General features: G+C 41.3%; 1 pseudogene; it reads left to right on the top strand.

Annotated features, from left to right (window-relative positions):
* The first annotated feature begins 12374 nt into the window (after nucleotides 1–12374).
* On the top strand, nucleotides 12375–20954 carry LOC147453780 (uncharacterized; annotated as a pseudogene).
* The last annotated feature ends 210 nt before the right edge of the window (nucleotides 20955–21164 follow it).

Raw genomic sequence — 21164 nt, 5'->3', positions numbered from 1 at the left:
TTTGATGTAGAAGTTTCTCCACTCGTATCTCACTGTGCTCAGTACGTGAGTGTCTTTTGGACCTTCTCCTTCACTTCACCAGACTTAAGTACTTAGACTTCGACTCTTTTGCTCACCTATACCAGCATGAGCGACACAACGTAAATATGCTCAACTCTTCCAGCTTGAGCAGTACCTAGAATAGCTAAGACGCTTAGAACATAGAGAATACTACTTAAAGCTTTGGGACTAATACCTCACTCATTTTGTGGCTTAGCTACTCGACTCTGACTTTTATGACTTGTCGGTTGCATGTTGACACTGCTTTGTGACAAGTTCTTCGGCTGTTGTAGTGGCCGCTGAGACATACTTCATGACGTTTCATCATTTTCCTGCACCTTCTTCTCTTTGTAGTGCTCAGGCCTCTCGTCAGTCTTTTCTTCATGTTGGATTATGGATTTTTTTATTTTTTCTTAATAATAAACAAAGAAAATCTTAAAACAACTCAACAAAAGAAAATCATTCAAATAGAAATCTAAATGCTATGTACACTATACACATGTCCCTAGGGGCTCATATATGGATTTTGTCCCCATACTCCTCTGTAACACTACTATGGGGGAATATACTCTAAATTTCGTCAAAAAATTATCACAATAAAACACAAAAATTCAATGCATCTCACAAAACATTGCCCTCTAATAGTCATAATGTTAGGTCCGCATTCAGAATGACTCCCCCCTTCCTATTTGGAGTCATCCTTTACGACAGGGTATCGCAAAGGGTATGTGTTGTGCTTGGGCAATTAAAAGTTGTGCCTATGCAGGCCTTGTAATGTAGCCCTATTATGCATACACAGTCAATGCATGGAAAAAATTTATGTTGTGCAAGATGTGGGTATAAGCAATTTTCTTATTGGCATTTGTTGGTGAGGCTTCCTATTCTAATCAATGTAATGGTCTTTGAAGCTCCTGTATCGTTGCTTGATTGAAGCGACTTGCTCTCTTCTAACTGTACTGTAATCGTAGGAAGAATTGTTAGAATTCAAGCGGAGATGCACTGACAGCAGTTTTGTTTTTCTTCTTTGGGACCCATTTCTTTGTGATTATTGGCTGTTTTGTTGCTGGCTCTCATTTGGGAACCCATACTTGCCCGTGCTTCGTTTGTGTTTGAAGAGACTTCTTTGGGATCCACCTTTTTGTTGTGTGAGTCAATAGTGGTCTTTGCTTCAGCCCTTGTACGCTTGGTTGGGGACGGGATTCAGGCTTTGAAAGTTGATATTATGGTTGTTTTGGAATCCAAATGAATTCCTGACTTTTTCGTGCTTGAATCAACTTCGTTGGAGCCCAAGCCTGAGTTGTGAAATCTTGCAACTTTGTGATATTCTTACCCGTTCGTGCACGCTTTCCTTGTTTTTGTTTTGGTGTTGGATCTTGTGATTTGTCATTAGAGATCTTTGTCTTCTTGATCCATATCTGTTTTTGGCCGATCTGGCTTTTCTGTATCTAGATTGGTCAAGCTTTTTGGCTTTGACTTGTTGTCCTGTTCTTTTGACCTGTCATGGTTGTTGCTGAAGGGGTTGGTGATAGTGATGGCCTGAGTTGATGATAGGGGATGTCGTAAGATTCATCACTATCGCTACTATCCTCAGCAAGGTTTACTTCTTGTACTTTCCCTTGATTTTTTGGCTGGTAGTGGAAAGTTACTTTCTGTTTGCTCGTGGGTGGTAGTTTCTTGGAGGACTTTTCTAGCCCATTGATTAGAGCATTGTTAGCTTGTTGCTCTGGTCGTATTCCTCCTAGCTGATTCTTTGCATCCTTATTAGGAGCCATGTATGAGGATGCTTGTGGTGGTTGTGTCTTCACCGAGGACTTTGGAATCCACTTTTGATGCACTTTATTCTTGTAGCGATGACATTGATTCCCGGGTCGTTGATCTTCTTGAATCTCAAAGTGTTCTACAGAGTCATAGAACTCGTCGTCTTCTTCATCTTTTGATTCTCCACATTTCTTTGTTTGCTCCTTATGTCGAGATCTTGTTGATGTCTGGTTCTCTTCGTTTTCCTGGATTACACTCACTGCAAAATAAGGAACGACATCATAGCTATTTTCATCACAAAACTTTGATGTGGGAGCATCCTCCATGGCGCACACGTCTAGAGTAGCCAAGATGTGTTCCCATCCAAAAGGCTCTAACTCTTCTTCAGGAAATGGTTCTGGGATATAGTCCATATCCTCTATAACCCACTCTAGGATACATTCCTCACATTTCAAGCTACCACATTGTGAAGCTCCACACGTCCACAGTTCTTTAGGCTTACCTAACCAAGCTGGAAGTTCTGATCCAGCGACTGTGGCGGAATCAAACTCCTCAACCGGTGTTCTCGTCACATCCCTATAGCTATGGTCCCTCAAGTTTATCTTTGTTATGGTTTCCTTATGTCTCAGGGATATATGGTCATAACCCCAATCTTGGACCATTTTCAATTTTCGCATGAATGGTCTTCCCAGAATAATGTCATAGTTGTTCTTCTTGCCAAAGTCAACAACAGCAAAAGTGTGTTCATATTCAATGCCACAAGAAGTAACAAGTACTTTTTCTAGCAGTCCTAGGGGCTTTTCCTTGTGTCCGTTTGCAAGGTGCAAGGTCATTCGTGTGGATATCAAGGCAGGTTTTTCCCATTTTTTCCAAACCTCTTTGGTTGTAATGGCCAGTACACCAGCTCCACTGTCAAGGATTGCCATGGTTTTTACACCATTGAATTCCAAAGGAAGGGTGGTGTTTCCATCTTCTCCCTCGTAATACTCGCCTACCTTGTTTAATGGCACTGGCCTAGTATTTAGTTGAGGCATTTCAAGCTCTTTGATGCCTTCCTCGATTTGAGTCATTGGGGTTTTTACACCAAATTTCTCTAGACATTTACCCACATTAGCCCACATGTTTGGTCTTATTCTGAGCAACTCGGCTAACATTATTGTACAGGTGATTGGGGTAGATAGAATATCTACTAGCCCCTTTGAATTGATGGCTTTGTTGGGAGACAGTCTCTGTGATGGGACTCCAACCACATCTGACTTGGTCTCGTACTCTCCCATGTAGGATGGTAGTGTTCTTAGCGAATGGGGTTGACTATCCATAGACTGTACAGATCCTTTATCGCCCCAATACAATCACACGTCTAGATTCATTTGAGATCCAGTCTCAAATTCCTCTATTGGTGGTAGAAACACTCCTCGTTCATCACCAGTCTTGTCTACTCATCTTCTTAGGTCATCGGCTTCATTGGCCTCTCTGACTTGTTTCCACAATTCATCAAGACCATCTATCTCTTTACAATCCTCAGGTATAGCTTGGTGAAATACCTCGGAAGAGTTATCCGTGGTATTCAGTACTATCCTTGGTTCTAATGCTGGGTCTTTGAGGTTTGGTCTGTGCTCATGACTAGAATCTGGCTCTTTTAGTTCCTGGTTTGATGGGATTACTTGTGTAGGCATGACACGGATCACATCCTCAGGTTTTGCAACTGGTGGTTCTAGTAAAGCTTGGGCTGTTTGAATCATTTTCTTGCACATTTCAAACCTTTTCTTTTCTAGTTCCGCATAGGGATATGTCATCCACCTGTGTTCTTGGGTTTGGTTGTTTTTGAGCCTCACATCATAGGCTTTCAGGAGGGCATCTAATGTCTCATTAACCTTCTCTGCCAACACAGATCCTCCTGAACTAGCACTTCTCAGTTTCTCATTTGTGGATGGTTCTTCTAGAGGTTTAATCATCTGCGTAAGAGAAGGTGCCTCCTTTTCCTCATGTTGTTTTACCTTCTCCTGAGCTTCGGTAAGCTTCTCAGCTAGGGATTTTTGCTCTCGTTCCCTGCGTGCTTTCATCCTAGTCTTTCTAGCTTTCCAACTATTTCATTTGCTCTTGGTTTTCTGACTAGGTGCGTCTGTCTTTGGTCCATCATCTGTCTTTGGACTCGTGTCACTTTCCGCGTTCTTTGTCTCTGGATTCTCATCAGCTTTCTTTTGAGCTTGTGCTCTCGTAACCACTTGAACTGGTACGACATTTTTATTTTCTGAGCTATTAGGTAGCTGAACAATCCCTAATACATTTGTCGTGATTTTCCTGATTTGGTTTGGGTTTTTCGGGCAATCGGGGATCAAGTGAGTGATGCCACACTCAAGACAATAGGCATTTACTTCAGTGATCTCCGTATGAGGACATTGTTTGACCAAGTGGTTGTCACGACTTTTGTGACAATCTGTCTCTGGTTGAGGAGATTCTTTTAGCATTTCCTCTTGGCTATAAGCAAGCTTTGACCTAGATAAGCCGCTATTTGCAATGAATCGCAATGCCCTTTCATCCATTTCATACCTTCTTTCTTTCGACCTAAACCAAGGAGGTGGAGGTTGTACCGGCCTCACCACTCCATGTGTTTCTCTCACATTTTGTTGCTCCGAAGGGTAGTACTCACTGTGGTTGCTATATCACATTGTAGCTGGTACTGGCGTTGATTTATTTGATACTTCCATCATTGGCATGTATCTCATGTCTACCGGCATTCTAGCACCTGGCAGCGGAGGTTGTTGTCCTAAGACAAGCTGTGGCCTTAAAACTCCTACCAATCCTGGCACATTCCTCGTAATGTATCTAGGTGGAGTAGGTGCTTCTAGAATAGGTTGTACATACCTCTCCCTAGCATTTTCCATGCTATAATAGCACTCTTCCCCCGTATGGTTCGTCCATTTTCTCTCAATTTCACACCACTTTGGCTCTCACGAATCAGGCCTTACAAGAGGAATCAACCTCTTGACCAAGTCGTCGATAAGCTTTTCTTGATCAATAGGTGCCGTTGGCTTGGCAATGGACTCACTTATCTGTGAAACACTGTGCTGAGAGGATGTGTCATCTCCTTGACTCTTTAAGTCCTTTTCTTTGTATGCCTCACAGTTATCCACTAGATAAAGATCTTCTTTGATCAACTCGTTTAGCGTCATCCTCCTTATCATATGCAGATCTTTCTGAAGGCCCGCATGTCTCATTCCTTAGATAAAGATCAGCATCAGTCGTGCTTGCGTAGGTAACTCCACTCTCGGACAGAGCTTAACATATCTTTTGAGCCGTAATGATGCTTTGTGTACTGATTCATTCTCTTTCTATTTGAATCTATGGATTTGCGAGACCGTGTTGTGAGCAATTCCTTTTGGAGATAATTCTTCAATAAACACCTCAAACAGCTCATCGAGGGTCTCAAAATCCCATTTTTCCACCGAGTCGAACCATGTAGCTGCATCATCTTCTAGAGTCTATCCAAATCCCGCAAACTGTGTCGCAAAATCTGAAACTTCCTCTGCTCTAATCACTCTTCTAAAAGTCGTTACGTGATCTCTCGGATCTTTATCTCCCGAGTATTTTCTGCTTACCCATTTCTGGACTTGGGATGGTCTAACTCGTCGATTGTCTACAAGTCTAACCAGAGACTCTCCCAATCCTTCTCTCATTATCGCTCTTGAAGGGAATCCTAGTGGCTCTCTTCTTGGAATTCTTATATGAATTCTCGTGTTTGGTGGAGGCATTTGTGGTCCTTCATTGACCAAATATCCACCTCTTTCTAGTATAGTCTGTGGATTTGTGCTTTATACAACTCTGTATTCTCGTCCATACTTGTCGACAACTATAGATCTCCATTGACAGTCGACTCCGTATGTGTAGACATATAAGAGCTTGTAATCCGTTATCTCTTCTAGGTATGGATCTGAGCACCTATAAAGATTGACCTCATTGTCGTCAATGTATCTATATAGTCCTTCACTCTCATGACCAATCATCCAAACTCTCTCAACAAGATGGATCTTTATCAATTGCAAGTTTGGAAGATCCATTGTGGGAGGATATTCCTCTATTGTCGAGATCTCCAAGCTTGTGTAAGCTACGTTTGAATCTAGGGTAGACATGATTTCTGGGCTTAAGAGCTTTTTCTTGGTTCAAGTAGACTTAGTCCACTGTGTTCAATTTCTTTGGTTAGGGAAAAGTCGAAACTATGTCCAAAACCGCAACCGTTTCGTCACAATTCTCGCAAATTGTCGCTTTCAGACACCCCTAACTTGTGGATGTATTTTGAGGCCTCAAACGACGTTTTTTTCAAAGTTCAAGTTTCGCTCTAAGATCTGTAGAGCCGCTCTCAGGCTACGTTTTGATATAAAAACTTTTCCAATCCGATACCGTTTGTGAAAGTTATGGCCAAAATAGTGAAATGCAGTTTAGAATGGTCAAAATGAGTCCAAATTCAATTTTAAAAGAAGATTTGGGATCTCTGTGACACTGTGAACACTTTTGTATGGTCAAAATTATAGTTGGACCCTAAAACTGGCCTGGAGACATCCTACGCATAGGATGTCTATATGCTCATAATTTAACAAAATTTGGTCCAGAGACTCCCCTTAAGTCAAGCAACACAATGGTATGCTCAGAATTTCATTTGGACCTAAAAATGGCCTTGAGACATCCTACGCGTAGGATGTCTTTTTGCTCAGAATGACTTGAAATTTTCACTCCAACTTCTCCTTGATGTGCTGATCACAGTGGTGTGCTCATAGGTTGGTTTGGAGTCCTAAATCAAGCTGGAGACATACTACGCGTAGGATGTCTAACTACTCAGATTTTGTCCAAACTTGATCCCAAGATTCTCCTAGTGCTCAGCAACCCAATGGTATGCTCCAAATTGAATTTGGATGCCAATAGGTCAAGATTTGGGCTACATAAGCTTCTAGTGCACTCCAAGAGTAGGATGTTTGTCAATTTATGTCTTTGCTTGGTAAATAGGCCAAACAAGGTCCAAATTCACTTTTGAAAAAAGATCTGGAATCCCTGAGACACTGAGAATCTCCCTATATGGCCAAAGTAGAATTTTGACCACTTTATGACCCTGGAGACATCCTACGCGTAGCATGTCTTTTTGCCCTGTTTCAGCTCAAACTTGCACTGTAGCTTCCCCTTGATGTGCTAAACACACAGCTACTTTTACTTTTTGATTCTGACACCTATAGGTTGGTCAAATGATCAAGAATCTGTTCCAAAAGCCTGATGTCTGTCCTGATGAATTCCTAAGTCAAATCAACTCCAAATTGGACCAAAATTGACTAGGAGGCTTGCCTAAGGCTATACAACACCCTGCTATGTCCACAGTTTGAATCTGGCCTCTAAATCATGCCTTAGACATCCTATGCGTAGGATGTCTAACTGCTTAGAATTGCCCCAAATTTGAACCACGGACTCTCCTTAAGGTGCTGATCACTGTGGTATGCTCAGAGGTTGATTTGGAGTGCTAAATCATGGTGAAGACATCCTACACGTCGGATGTCTAACTGCTCAGATTTGCCCCAAACTTGAGCCACAGCTTTCCCTTGATGTTAGCAACCCAATGCTATGCTTAGATTTTAATTTGGATGTCAAAAGACCCCAAAACTAGCTATTCTTGCCTTTTCAGTCAAAAATGCTAAAGTCTGTTCAATCTTCACTTTCACTGCCGCGTCGGATGTCTAACTGCTCAGATTTGCCCCAAACTTGAGCCACAGCTTCCCCTTGATGTCAGCAACCCAATGCTATGCTTAGATTTTAATTTGGATGTCAAAAGACCCCAAAACTAGCTATTCTTGCCTTTTTCAGTCAAAAATGCTAAAGTCTGTTCAATCTTCACTTTCACTGACCCAAATGAGATGAAATTTATCACATGCACTCAATACAACATTTAGAACATGCCTTTGGAGTTATACTATGATTTGGTCTCAAAAGTAGGCCTTGGACACAATTTGGGTAGGATGTCTGGCAATTCTCGTCTTTTGGCTTTGATCTGTCAAAATTTGGTCAAATTTTCACTTTCCAGGTGAAAATAGGGTAAAACCTACCTTCTGAACACACTGATCAACTCAAAATTTCAAAAGTTCCACTAGATCACCCTGTAGACATCATACGCGTACGATGTCTACTGCTGATTTTTTCAAACTGAAGTGTCCTTGATGCTTCCTTATGCTCTCAGCAAGTGCAAGTATGCTTCACAATTGCAAAAACATGCAAAAATCACTCAATTTAAGCCTTTTCTGAAATTTTACGTTTTCTGACTCCGCCTTTTGGCTTTTGGTCAACAAAAATAGGGAAAAACACCCAAGTCAATATGTTACTAGGATAAAACCTACCCTCTGAACCCACTGGTGCAGTCAGAATTTTCAAATTTGGTCTCCAGAACCCCCTTGAGACATCCTACGCGTAGGATGTCTATGTTTACAGAATTGCAGGTTTTCTTCACAGAACCCTTGCAAATGCTCTTTTATATGCACAGCATCAATCAGTCATACAAATCCACAAAAGCTTGTTTAATGCAGTTTTACCCTCAAAAGCACACTTTTCCATGATTTCAAATGCAATCAAGCACTTTAGCAAATAATTCAGTGATGAATAGCTCTAGATCAGAATCGGATCACTTACCTAAAGCTACTCCTACAAATCATATGGGGTTTTGCATCTATGAGTAGAAAAATGCTTCACCGCCACATACAGACTAGTAAACGCTTTTATCACCTCACAAATCACTCGACCACCAACAACTACTCTAATCCATAGATCCTAACTAAACCTATCTAGTCGCAGACCCTCGGCAAGACACACGCTTCCTAGCTATCCACTTGATCACGGAATATCCTCTTCCGGATCCACTTAAGAAAAACGCTTTCTTTAGCCGAAACTAAATCAAGCAACCATCACACGAGTGTTAGTAGGAAACCTACTTAGGTCCTTGTGTCCCCGGCAGCGGCGCCAATGTTGGAGGAGCGACTCACACACCCATGAAGTGCATGCAAACACTACCTAGATCAACATAATGTCAATCGAGGACACAGATGACACGATAGGCACACGGAGGAAATCTCTTTAGCTTGTCAGGCTGAGACCATCCTACACATACAACACTCTAGAAGGCCAACTAAACCACAATCAAGAACCTCACTACTCTCAACTACACCACCTATCCACATACACACATACGGAAGGTAACTTACCTAATTATGCCAGATTCATACGAAACTTAAGGAACACCATCCCCTCACTAGGATACACCTGTCCCTAAGCTTCTACACTCAAAACCCTCACTCTAAACCCATCTGCGTAAAACGCGTAGGATGACAGAGCAGAATTTTGAAAGTGCCCGAAACTGAAATTTATGAGTACCTATGCGTAGCTTATGTGGCTATAGACTACTAGCACGCAGAAAACAAACATCGTTTGATACACTTACGGCCACAAATAGATTGTAGATGCGTCGGCGTGTGCGCTTCGTCTCGCGTGGAATGCTTGGCATTGTCGCGTAGCTCTCCTCGAGCCTACAGCAATGGTGCAGTCGGATCTCCAATGTGTTGAGAGAGCCGGGCGTAGCGAAAGGATAAAGCTCACACTCGCTCTCTTTCTCCCTCACACACAGTAGACGGCAATGCTCAAGTTTTGATTATGATTAAAGTCTCCCCTTTACAAAATGACCTAGGTACCTTATATACTAAGGCTACCTTAGGTTTAACCAAAAATGGGGTTGAAAGGGTCAAATGGCTTTGTATTTACAATCTGGAGGTGTTATTGCACCCCGTCTTCTGAAACTAGAATAACTACTCATTACAAATGACGTTTATAGCCATAATCTGCAGCATTTCATAACTATCAAAAGATAAGACTTTGGTACAAAACTTGAGTTATGTTGTGTTTTATCAACAGCATACTCTGATTTCTTCACCATTTTCTCCATGTCAGGCCTGGATAGCATGTACTGATACATAAACCACTTAGGGAAAAGAATTCTTAGAAACTCACAAAAGTTGGGAATAAGGGGCAGCTTGTCAATTGCACCGATAAGCCGAGCAAAATTCTAGAGGACAATCCACCAATTGTAGCTTATCATCAATTTTTTCCCTTCCTCTACGTGATGACAGATAGTGAGAATCATCAACAAACCATGTTAGCATAGTCAGTTCCAATGTTTGGAGGAATATTTGTTGCACTCTATCAAAACACACTGCCATACCCATCAATGACCATACACTAGTAACTACTTGCAAGGTATATAGGACCAATGGCATTACAATGCTCACATACTTCCATAGCTAATGCAGGAACCAACCCTTCCACTTTGTTGGAATGATAATTCCATGTTATCACTGAAGATTAAAAACATTACATCTCGCACTATTAAATGTAATCTAATCCCAATGAACGAACACAAAATTTCAAACCTACCTCTTCTCTCTCTCTCTCTCTCTCTCTCTCTCTCTCTCTCTCTCTCTCTCTCTCTCTCTGTGTCTCTCTCTCTCTCTCTCTCTCTCTCTCTCTCTCTCATAATAATGAATATCTAATTCTCCTAAATGATTTTCTTATGTTATACTGAATCTCATTTAATATGGGGAAGTGCCAGGGGAGAAAAAGCTAGAATATTGGTTAAGCTAGCAGACCGGCCATAGTAGGGATCCAAAGGAGGGAAAATAGGGATCTAAAGAGGGGGGGGGGGGGGGGGGGGGGGGGGGGGGGGGGGGGGGGGGGGGGGCATCTGCAAAAGAGCAATGTGAAACAATGGGCTTAAAAGACCCTAAGGTTCAGCCCGTTAAGACTTCCAAAATGCTAAGGTTCCAAAATTCAAAGGTTGTGTCCAAAGGTCAAAGCTTAGGAAATTTGGATGCTTTGTGTGTGTGTACAAAAGTCTTCACAAGTCCCTACATAGGAGGGGGCGAGCCCAAGAAGTAGGGAATGAGAGAGAAACACCCACACACACTCACAAGCTTCATTTGTACACAAGGGGAAAGAGGGACACATGTCAGCTCCCTAGGCCAGATGCCCACAAGGTGTACTCAAATCCTATTGGATGGCCATGGAGGTGGACCAATGAGAATTAGGCTAGAGTAAATCTAGTTTAATTAATTTAAAAACACTTAATAAAAGAACCAATAGGAGTTAAGCTCTCTAGAAGACCATTGGATAGTCTCCCGAGGGGTCCAATGAGCATTCAGCAGCCCAATGGCTAGCCGAATTTCTATTGGCCAGGAGGCAAAGGGGTCCAATGAGAGTTTAGTTGAATTAATTAATTATCTAAAGCTCTCACAAAAAGGGAAAGGGGGACACATGTCAAAAGGCAATCACTTATGCTGCTTAATTTCCATATAGGCTTGGGGAGGTCCAATAGGTTTGTAGCATGAGCTATTAGCAAGGAGGGTCGACCAAGAGAGAGAGGGGGTTGATTTTCTCAAGGCATTATTCACTTACACACTCACACAATCTATGTGTAAATCAAGAAGACTCTCTCTCTCCTTCTCAAGCTTTAATGGAAAGCTTACCACCTACTCCAAGCTTGTGAGAAGGGAGGCCTACACCAACAACTCTTGGCTTTGTGATGCAAATCCAACCAAGAGCCAAGCTTCAACGCATTCTCATCTCCTCTACCATGCTAATTACTAAGCTATGCTATGCTAATATGAGTGATTATGTGAGGAGATGTACATCTTTCTCTTAAGACTACTCCTTCTTCCTCTCAATCTACTCTCATACCCCGCTAGCTCTCACCATCTTCGAAGTGTGTGAGGTCTTGGGTCTAAGACCGCGAGGGAATTGATGTTGTATTTGATAAGTGTTTTTCTTAGTGCTTGAACTTTCCATCTTCGTTGCACTAGCTAGTATTGAAGGAACACAAAGAATTGTGCTGTAAAATGTCTTTCTTGATGGCAGAAACCATAATACAAAGCCTTGTGGAGGGGGGACCGGCTCCATGTAAATCTGGTCCTCAATTGTTTTCAATTGCTTAAATTCTCTCTCTTTTGAAGTATTGCTCATGCTATCTAACTAGGTGTTATAATTTTTGTTGCTCTCTCCACCCAAGCACTCTTGCTATTCTCATTAGGAATCTATTCTAATGAAATGCTCACTATGTTCATGCTATTTTCCGCTACACACAAGTTACTAGGCCAATAAATATTACATTGGTATCAGAGCACAAGGTTTCTCTTTTCTTGCTCAACAAGGGAGGTCCTCAAGCTAGCTATAAATGGTGGGTATTATTTATTGCATGTGAGTAAGTAGAATAGGGATTTTTCAGCCTTGCAGTGTGCCTGCCTTTGTGCAGTTAATGGGGCATCATTGTCGAGAGCTATGGTCTTAATAGTGGAGTCCTACGGGGCTTGCCTACGGATTAACCACTAGTGAGCTATAAGAATCTTGACAGGAGTCGGTGATGTTTTGGTGTTGAACGACCCTCTCTTCTATTCCTTGCAGTTAATGGTATTTGAGCCATGGGTACAATAGCTTGAGTGCTTTTTCTAAAGGGGTAAAGAGGAGTAGCAACTAGGGCTTGAAGTGCCAAAGTACACCTAAACGTTGTTAGAATGGATGACAATAGTAAAGAGAGTGAAATTAATGTTGATAACTTTGATTTTGCTAATGAGCAAGCTACTAATGATGCCCCAATGCTTGTTAACTATCTTGTTTCTAGGCTTCGACAAGCCATGGGAAATCCATCCCTCCAAAGTGAAGTGCAACGGCATCTTCGTGCTCATGGGATTCTCCAAGCTCCCCACCATGATGAGAGAGCACCTAGGAAGCCTCCTTGCGAGACTTCCAAAAGAGGCCTCTCTCCAATTCGGGAAGAAGAAGAGGATCCATATGAAGGGCACATGTATTTTCTCCTTGATGATGCATCTCCTTCTCAAAGGAGAATTCAAGAGCCCCCACCGAAGGAACAAGAAAGAAGTGAGTCTCCTGCCACCTCGGCGGAGATGGCTCCACGAAGACGGCAAGCTAAACGCTCTCCATCACTTCCAAAACGGAGAAGACCATCACATACTTCTCCACACCCTACTTCAAAGAGGGATGACAAAAAGCAAGAGAAGAAAAAGGCGAGAAAGAGGACACCTTCTTCTCCATCTTCTTCATCTTCTTCCTCTTTTGAAAGTGATGGTGAAGACAAAGAAGATCAAGGCAAGAAAAAGGCGAGAAAGAGGTCACCCTCTTCTCCATCTTCCTCAAATTCTTCACCTTCTGAAGAAAGTGATGGTGCAACCTTTGAACCATCAAAAACAAAATGCCATAGGAAATCCTATGCCGTGTGGAAGAGGTCGTCCAAACTCAAGAATTTCAGAAAGGGAGGAAACAGCATCTCTTTCCTTACCTATGATGGCACCTTTGGTTCTACGGACAAAGTTTTTGCCTTTATCCAGCAGTTCAATGTGGTGTTTGGAGATGAGGGCTTCACGGAGTCCTCTAAGCTACACCATGTAGTTATGCACTTTCAAAAGTCTTCCAGGCAATGATGGTCTAGCCTACAGGCCAATGGTGAAGATCCATGAACATGGAAAGCTTTAAGAGCTTCCTTTATGAAGCAGTTTTTGGCCACCGATGCTAAAGACAAAGTACTCACCGAATGGAAAATCTTGAAGCTCTCTCCCTATGAATCCATTCACAAATATGTAGACAAGTTTTGGGACCTACAACTCAAAGCCACTGTCTTCAAAAATTTGGATTTTGGAGAGAAAAAGCAACAATTTTTTGCGGGCTTAACTAAAGAAATGGTGGAGTATGTCAACTCCCAAAAGCCACGCACTATATCGGCGGTTATACACCATACTATGGTGGCTTCTCGAATCAATTTCCAAACGGGGGCTAAAAGAAATTCTAATCCCACAGAAAACAAGGGTTCCAATGAGTCTAAGGGGAAGAACAATGTCCAAAAGTCTCCTAAGGGCAACTCCAACAAAGCTAAAGAGAAGGGAGTTTACAAAGGCAAAAATAAACTCTCTCATGAAGAGCTTGAGCGGCGTTATCACAAGGATAACCGTTGTTTCAAGTGCGGCAAGCAAGGACATGTGTACCACGCTTGTCCCCAAAAGAACACCCGCCATGAGCCTCCTAGAGCTACCTTGGTCGAAATCCAAGAGGAGGAAACTCACCACAAAGGATTTCCTCTATGACATGCTTGGGGAAAGGTAAGAGAACATGATGCTTTTATTCTCTTTGACCCTAGTTCTACTCACAATTTTATTTCCATAGAGTTGGCCACCAAGCTAGGCATACAAGCTTACGAGTTGGGAGATGTCCTACCCGCAGACGGTGCTTTCAAGGGGCAAGAAGCTTCAGTCACTCCCTTAGTCGGGAAATTGAGGCTCCATTTCCAAATCTATGTGGACAAAGAGGACTTCTTGTTCTCTCCTCTCAAGCATGAGGATGTAATCATAGGGGCACCATGGTTTGATCGCATGGCTGCCAATGTTAAATTCCCTGAAAGGAGAATATCCTTTTGTTCAAGGAAAAAGATATGTACATAGATGCTAAGGAAATGGGTAAAACCATACCCATTGTACATACGCAAGCTTTCAATAAGTCAATAAAGAGCTCTATTTTCGTCTACATGATTTTTGTTAAAGACTCTCAAAATGAACCTAATGTTTTAGCAAAAGAAAATATACACAATCGAAAGGAGTTAGAGTTATCCAATTTTGTCAAGGGGTTTCAAGATGTCTTTATTGACAACATCCCTTGTGAGCTACCTCCTAAACGAGGCAATGATGACCATGCAATTGAACTTCTTCTAGGAAGCTCACCACCTAGGAAACCTCCTTATAGAGTTTCTCAAGCTCAACAAAGGAGATTATGCGGCAAGTGCGTGAGTTAGTTGAGAAGGGCATGGTTAGGCCTAGCTCATCTCCATTTTGTTCTCCTGTGCTACTAGTGCAAAAGAAAGATGGCACATATCATATGTGTGTTGACTTAGAGCACTAAATAGGATCACTATCAAGAATAGGTTTCCCGTTCCATGGGTAGATGACCTATTTGATAAGCTACAAGGGTTGACCTACTTCAGTAAGGTTGACCTAAAAAGTGGCTATCATCAAATAAGGATAGTTGATCAAGACATTGTAAAGACCACATTTCGCACTACGTTTGGTCTTTACAAATACATTGTCATGCCTTTTGGCTTGCACCAGCCACATTCAACCGCTTGATGGAGAAGCTATCCAGGCCTCACCGAACCTTTACTAGAGTGTTCTTTAATGATATCATCATCTACTCTAATTCATTAGACGAACACAAGCAATACCTCTAGGTAATTTTTCAAGTTTTAAGAGAGAATAAACTTTATCTTAATTGAAAGAAAAGTGAATTTTTCTTACAAGAGATTCAGTGTTTATGTCACATTATCTCTCAAGATGGCATCCAAATGGATCCATCAAAACTAGAGGTAATAAAAGGATGGCCTAAACCAAGGAATCTTCATGAACTAAGAAGCTTTATAGGTATGTGTGCATACTATAGACGCTTCATAGAAAAGTTCTCACTAATATCAAGACCAATACATGACCTAACAAAGAAAAACATTAGGTATACATGGTCTGCCAAGGAGAACAATGCTTTTGAAAAGCTTAAAGAAAAGCTTATCTCTCAACCTATTCTTACACTACCGGATCTCTCAAAGCCATTTGGGTCCAATGTGATGCTTGTGGTGATTTCCTTGGAGCTGTTTTGCTCCAAGAAGGGCACACAATAGGCTATGAAAGTCGAAGGCTCGACCCAGTTGAGCAAGCTTTAGGCATATATGAAAAGGAACTCCTCACAATTCTACATGCCTTAGACTCATGGAAGCACTATTTATTGGGGACTCCTTTCATTCTACAAATGGATCACCAAAGTCTTAAGTACTTCATGATGTAGACTAAGCTCTCCGACAAACAAATGAGGTGGGAAAATTCTCTTTTGCAATTTCATTTTCATATTGCTCACATTGCTGGCAAGCATAACCAAGTAGCCGATGCACTCTCAAGACGGCCGAGAGTGAATGCGGTTTCCATAGCAACTCACAATGATCTATCTTCAATGATAGATGAGTATGCTATTGATCCCGATTTTAGAGATGAGATTTCAGCCCTTGCATTAGGGAAGAAATAGGAACCATTTACCTTACAAGATGGTTATCTTCTCTATGGCAATAGACTATGCGTTACTAACTCACTCCGTGAGAAAGTAATGTATGAATCTCATGCTCCTCCTTATGCGGGGCATAGAGGGATTCAGTCTACCCTAAATGGGATTGAAACATATTTCTATTGGCCTACCATGATAGCAAACATACAAGAGTATGTTTCTAAATGTGTGGTATGCCAAAAGACGAAGTTTGATAGAGGGAATCCACCTGGATTGCTTCAACCCTTGCCAATCCCTAATTCCCCATGGGAGAGCATATCCATGGATTTTATCTTTGGATTGCCTAAGTATATACATGGGAATACGGGAATATGCACGATAGTAGATAGGTTCAGTAAACAAGCTCATTTTATACCTGTCAAAAAGACTATCAAAGTCCATCAAATGGAAACCCTCTTCATTTCACAAATCTTCAAGTACCATGGCTTGCCAATGTCTGTAGTGTCGGATAGAGATCCTAGAATGACCAGTAATTTCTAGAAGGGTCTCTTTGAGAATTTAGGGACTAGGCTAAACTTCTCTTCGGCCTATCATCCACAAACGGATGGACAAAGTGAAATAGCTAACCTAAAAATTCTTGATCTACTAAAAGCCTATGTAACGGAAGTAGATCAAAGATCCCAATGGGAGAAGACTTACCCTTAGTGGAGTATGCCTACAATAACACTGTACATACTTCCACGGGAAAAGCACCTTTTCAGGTAATTGAGGGAAGATCAAAAAGTCCCCTGCTACTTAAGGTACACGGGAAGATATTCCTTGCAGATGAGTATAGCAGAGACCTACAAGAATCTTTCCAAAAGATTAAGGATGCTATCTCTATCTCACAGCAAAGGAAAAAGGCTAAGTACTGCTGACAGGCACAAAAGATCCCAAGCCTTTAGATAGAATGATTGTGTCTTACTCAAATTTCTCAAGGCTCGATTAAGGCACACGACGGGCAAGAATCCTACGGGACACCAAAAGTACTATGCTAAGTTATCAAAAAGGTACTATGGTCCCTTCCAGATTCTTAGGCCAATCAATGAGATGGCCTATCAACTCAAGTTGTCCAACCAGCGACTCATACACAATGCTTTCCATGTGAGCCTACTAAAGCCTTACAAAGGAGAGCCACCACAAGAACCAACAATTGAAGACCCACTGGAGATCGAGGACCAAGAAGAGGTTCTGCATCCCGAGTCCATTATCTGACATGAAGACAAGGTACTAAGAGGTGGTAAGACTATCCGATGATATCTTATTAAGTTTAAGAATTATCCTTTTGAAGATGTTGAATGGATGCAAGGCATACAATTAAAGGATAACCTAAATCTTGTCAATGCTTACAATGCTTCCCAAGAGTAAGCAAATGTACAAATGTTAAAAAAGTTTTTTGTCTTATAAGACTCTCTTTTTCTTTATTGTGCACAAAAATGAAGTAGTATGCATGCTTAGATCAAGTTTGCGGAGACGACATCTCCCAAACACCAAGTAGAGCTTGTCACTCTACTATGGAAGATTGATAGGACTAATGTGCAGACATGCTTGTGGCACCTTAGGCTCTCAAGTGCCAAATGGACTAGTCGTCCATTCTGGAATGATGTCATAGGGTAACATAGGGATCCTCTACCCGCTAGGAAAAAGGACTAATGAATATGCTTTATCTTCTCTACCCCATAGTCGAGGACAACTATGATGTCAAGAGAGAGGTAATGTCATAATAATCAATATCTAATTCTCCTAAATGATTTTCTCATGTTAAACTAATCATTTAATATGGGGCAGTGCCAGGGAGAAAAAGCTAGAATACTGGTTAAGCTAGCAGACCAGCCACAATAGGGATCCAAAGGAGGGAAAATAGGGATCCAAAGGGGGGGGGTATCTGCAAAAGATCAATGTGAAACAATGGGCTTAAAAGACCCTAAGGTTCATCCCATTAAGACTTCCAAAATGCTAAGGTTCCAAAATTCAAAGGTTGTGTCCAAAGGTCAAAGCTTAGGAAATTTGGATGCTTTGTGTGTGTGTACAAAAGTCTTCACAAGCCCCTACATAGGAGGGGGTGAGCCCAAGAAGTAGGGTATGAGAGATAAACACCCACACACACTCACAAGCTTCATTTGTACACAAGGGGAAAGAGGGACACATGTCAGCTCCCTAGGCCAGATGCCCACAAGGTGTACTCAAATCCTATTGGATGGCCATGGAGGTGGACCAACAAGAATTAGGCTAGAGTAAATTTATTTTAATTAATTTAAAAACACTTAATAAAAGAACCAATAGGGATTAAGATCTCTAGAAGACTATTGGATAGTCTCCCAAGGGGTCCAATGAGCATTCAACATCCCAATGGCTAGCCTGATTCCCATTGGCCAGGAGGCAAAGGGATCCAATGAGATTGTAGTTGAATTAATTAATTACCTAAAGCTCTCACAAAAAGGGAAAGGGGGACACATGTCAAAAGGCTATCACTTATGCTGCTTAATTTCCATTGGCTAGGCCTGAGGAGGTCCAATAGGTCTATAGCATGAGCAATTAGCAAGGGGGGTCGACCAAGAGAGAGAGGGGTCTGATTTTCTCAAGGCATTATTCATTACACACTCACACAATCAATGTGTGAAGCAAGAAGACTGTCTCTCTCCTTCTCAAGCTTTAATGGAAAGCTTACCACCTACTCCAAGCTTGTGAGAAGGGAGGCCTACACCAACAACTCTTGGCTTTGTGATGCAAATCCAACCAAGAGCCAAGCTTCAATGCATGCTCATCTCCTCTACCATGCTAATTACTAAGCTATGCTATGCTAATATGAGTGATTATGTGAGGAGATGTACATCTTTCTCGTAAGACTACTCCTTCCTCTCAATCTACTCTCATACCCCACTAGCTCTCACCATCTTCAAAGGTGTGTGAGGTCTTGGGTCTGAGACTATGAGGGAATTGATGTTGTGTTTTATAAGTGTTTTTCTTAGTTCTTGAAGTTTCCATCTTCATTGCACTAGCTAGTATTGAAGGAACATAAAGAATTGTATTGTAAAATGTCTCTCTTGATGGGAGAAACCAAATACAAAGCCTTTTAGAGGGGGAACCGGCTTCATGCAAATCCAGTCCTCAACTATTGTCAATCGCTTAATTTCTCTCTCTTTTGAAGTATTGTTCATGCTATCTAACTAGGTGTTATACTTTTTGTTGCTCTCTCCACCCAAGCTATCTTGCTATTCTCATTAGGAATCTATTCTAATGAAATGCTCACTATGTTCATGCTATTTTCTGCTATGCACAAGTTACTAGGCCATTGAATGTTACTCTCTCTCTCTCTCTCTCTCTCTCTCTCTCTCTCTCTCTCTCTCTCTCTCTCTCTCTCTCTCTCTCTCTCTCTCTCTCTCTCTCTCTCTCTCTCTCTCTCTAGTCAACAATAGCACCATCAACTGTCTTTCTGTCTTGCTTTTAGTTATTGCAGGCAATAGGAGAGATAAATTCTTTTACTAATGTGGCACGTCTCTCTCTCTCTCTCTCTCTCTCTCCCTCTGTGTGTGTGTGTGTGTGTGTAGTCAACAACAACATCATCAATTGTCTTTCTGTCTTGCTTTTAGTTATTGCAGGCAATAGGAAAGATAAATGCTTTTACTAACGTAGCACCTTTACCTCTGTGTGTGTGTGTGTGTGTGTGTGTGTGTGTGTGTGTGTGTGTGTGTGTTTGTGCGTGTGTGTCCAATCCTCTGCAAGCTTTGTGTTTGTTTTAAGGCATGCTTTCTACTTTTGCACGTCCATTTTTTTTACAACTCCATATTTATTTTAACATATTCATTGTTTTCACCTTCATGAACCGGTGTCCACGCAGACAACATATTCTCCAAAAAAATATTAAGCAATCATCCCAACTACCGGTAGTGTTGGAAAGAGATCAGTGATGCAAAACATTTGCGAATGTCGTTCGACAATTATGGCATGTTGTTGAGAGGGGGGTATTTTCCCCATGGAAGTGTTTTGACTACCATCTAACACTGATGGCACATTGGGAGGTTTTGTTTTTAACCTATGTGTCGCAAAATAGTTTCAATTGCTTGGAATAATGACGGCACGTTAGGAGTAGGGCTTTTTTTAACCCTTTTGATCACTTGATATCATGTAGACAGCATATTATTACTTAATAATTCAAAAAAAGAATCACTGGTTTTCCTTTCGTTCGCAGAACAGTTTTGACTGTCGTCCGGCACTCACGGGAGTGGCAAGTTTTTTAACCCTTTTCACTTCATTTTGCAAACGCATAATTATATGCTTAGGGAGTATGATATTAAGAATTTGATTGTATCTTTATTTGGATTCAAGTCATCCATATTTTAGACTCATTCAATTTATTTCCTTAAAATTCATTTTAGATTATGAAAATACAAAAGAACCAATCAATGTACTATGCGAAATGGAATGTTTTCACTTTGTTTTAAAATTAATAGGAGTCTTGAAATTGGAAAAGTCTCTCAAAGAAGAGGGAGACTTGCCATTGGAAAAGGGTCTTGAAGAAGAAAGAGATCATATGTTGTTGCTCATTATCCACTTTGTAGTGATGAAGTGAGTTCAATGTTAGTCACAGAGGATTACGATGATACTGGTCGTGATGTTGATGTGAGACAAAGTACAGGTCTTGGGTTAGGGTCAATGAATGATGTAGATCCTCACTTAGCTAGGTAAGAATCCTCCATGAAGTTAGTTCCATGTCATATTGCACCTAGGGTGGGGAGACTATTTCAGATGAGGTGGATAACAATCAGGTGCATGTGGAAAGGGTAAAGGATATTCTTAAAACAACAAAGGTGTTTACTTGTTCTAAGTGCTCTCCAATGCCTTTGTGTAGACTTTCTCCATATGCATGAGTTCATGGTCTTAGATCTAATGTTTCAACTTTGAAGGTTGCATTTGCTGAAAAGGGTTACATAAAGGAAAAAGGGGCCTTTATAGTCTCTATGAAGAGATGCCATAAGGAGATGGCATTAGTTTCAAATTTGTATGACTATTAAAGACACTTTTTAAGAGACTCGCTTGTTTATTTTATTTCTCAAAAATACTCGCTTGCCATCTCGTATAACCCTTCTGGTTGTGCAACGCATAGGTTATAAAGTTGTGTTTATGCATGGCCGTGATTGCCCCTATAATGTTATTGATGTCAATGCAATTAAACATGCTATGTTGTGCAAGAGGTGGGTACTTGAGGGTTTCCAATGGCGAGG

The sequence above is a fragment of the Adiantum capillus-veneris genome, chromosome 7 (genome assembly GCF_014529385.1).
Source record: "Adiantum capillus-veneris isolate H3 chromosome 7, ASM1452938v2, whole genome shotgun sequence".
Classification (NCBI taxonomy): Eukaryota; Viridiplantae; Streptophyta; class Polypodiopsida; order Polypodiales; family Pteridaceae; genus Adiantum; species Adiantum capillus-veneris.
The sequence above is the reverse complement of the archived record's forward strand: the minus strand, read 5'-3'. Positions and strand labels throughout refer to the sequence as shown.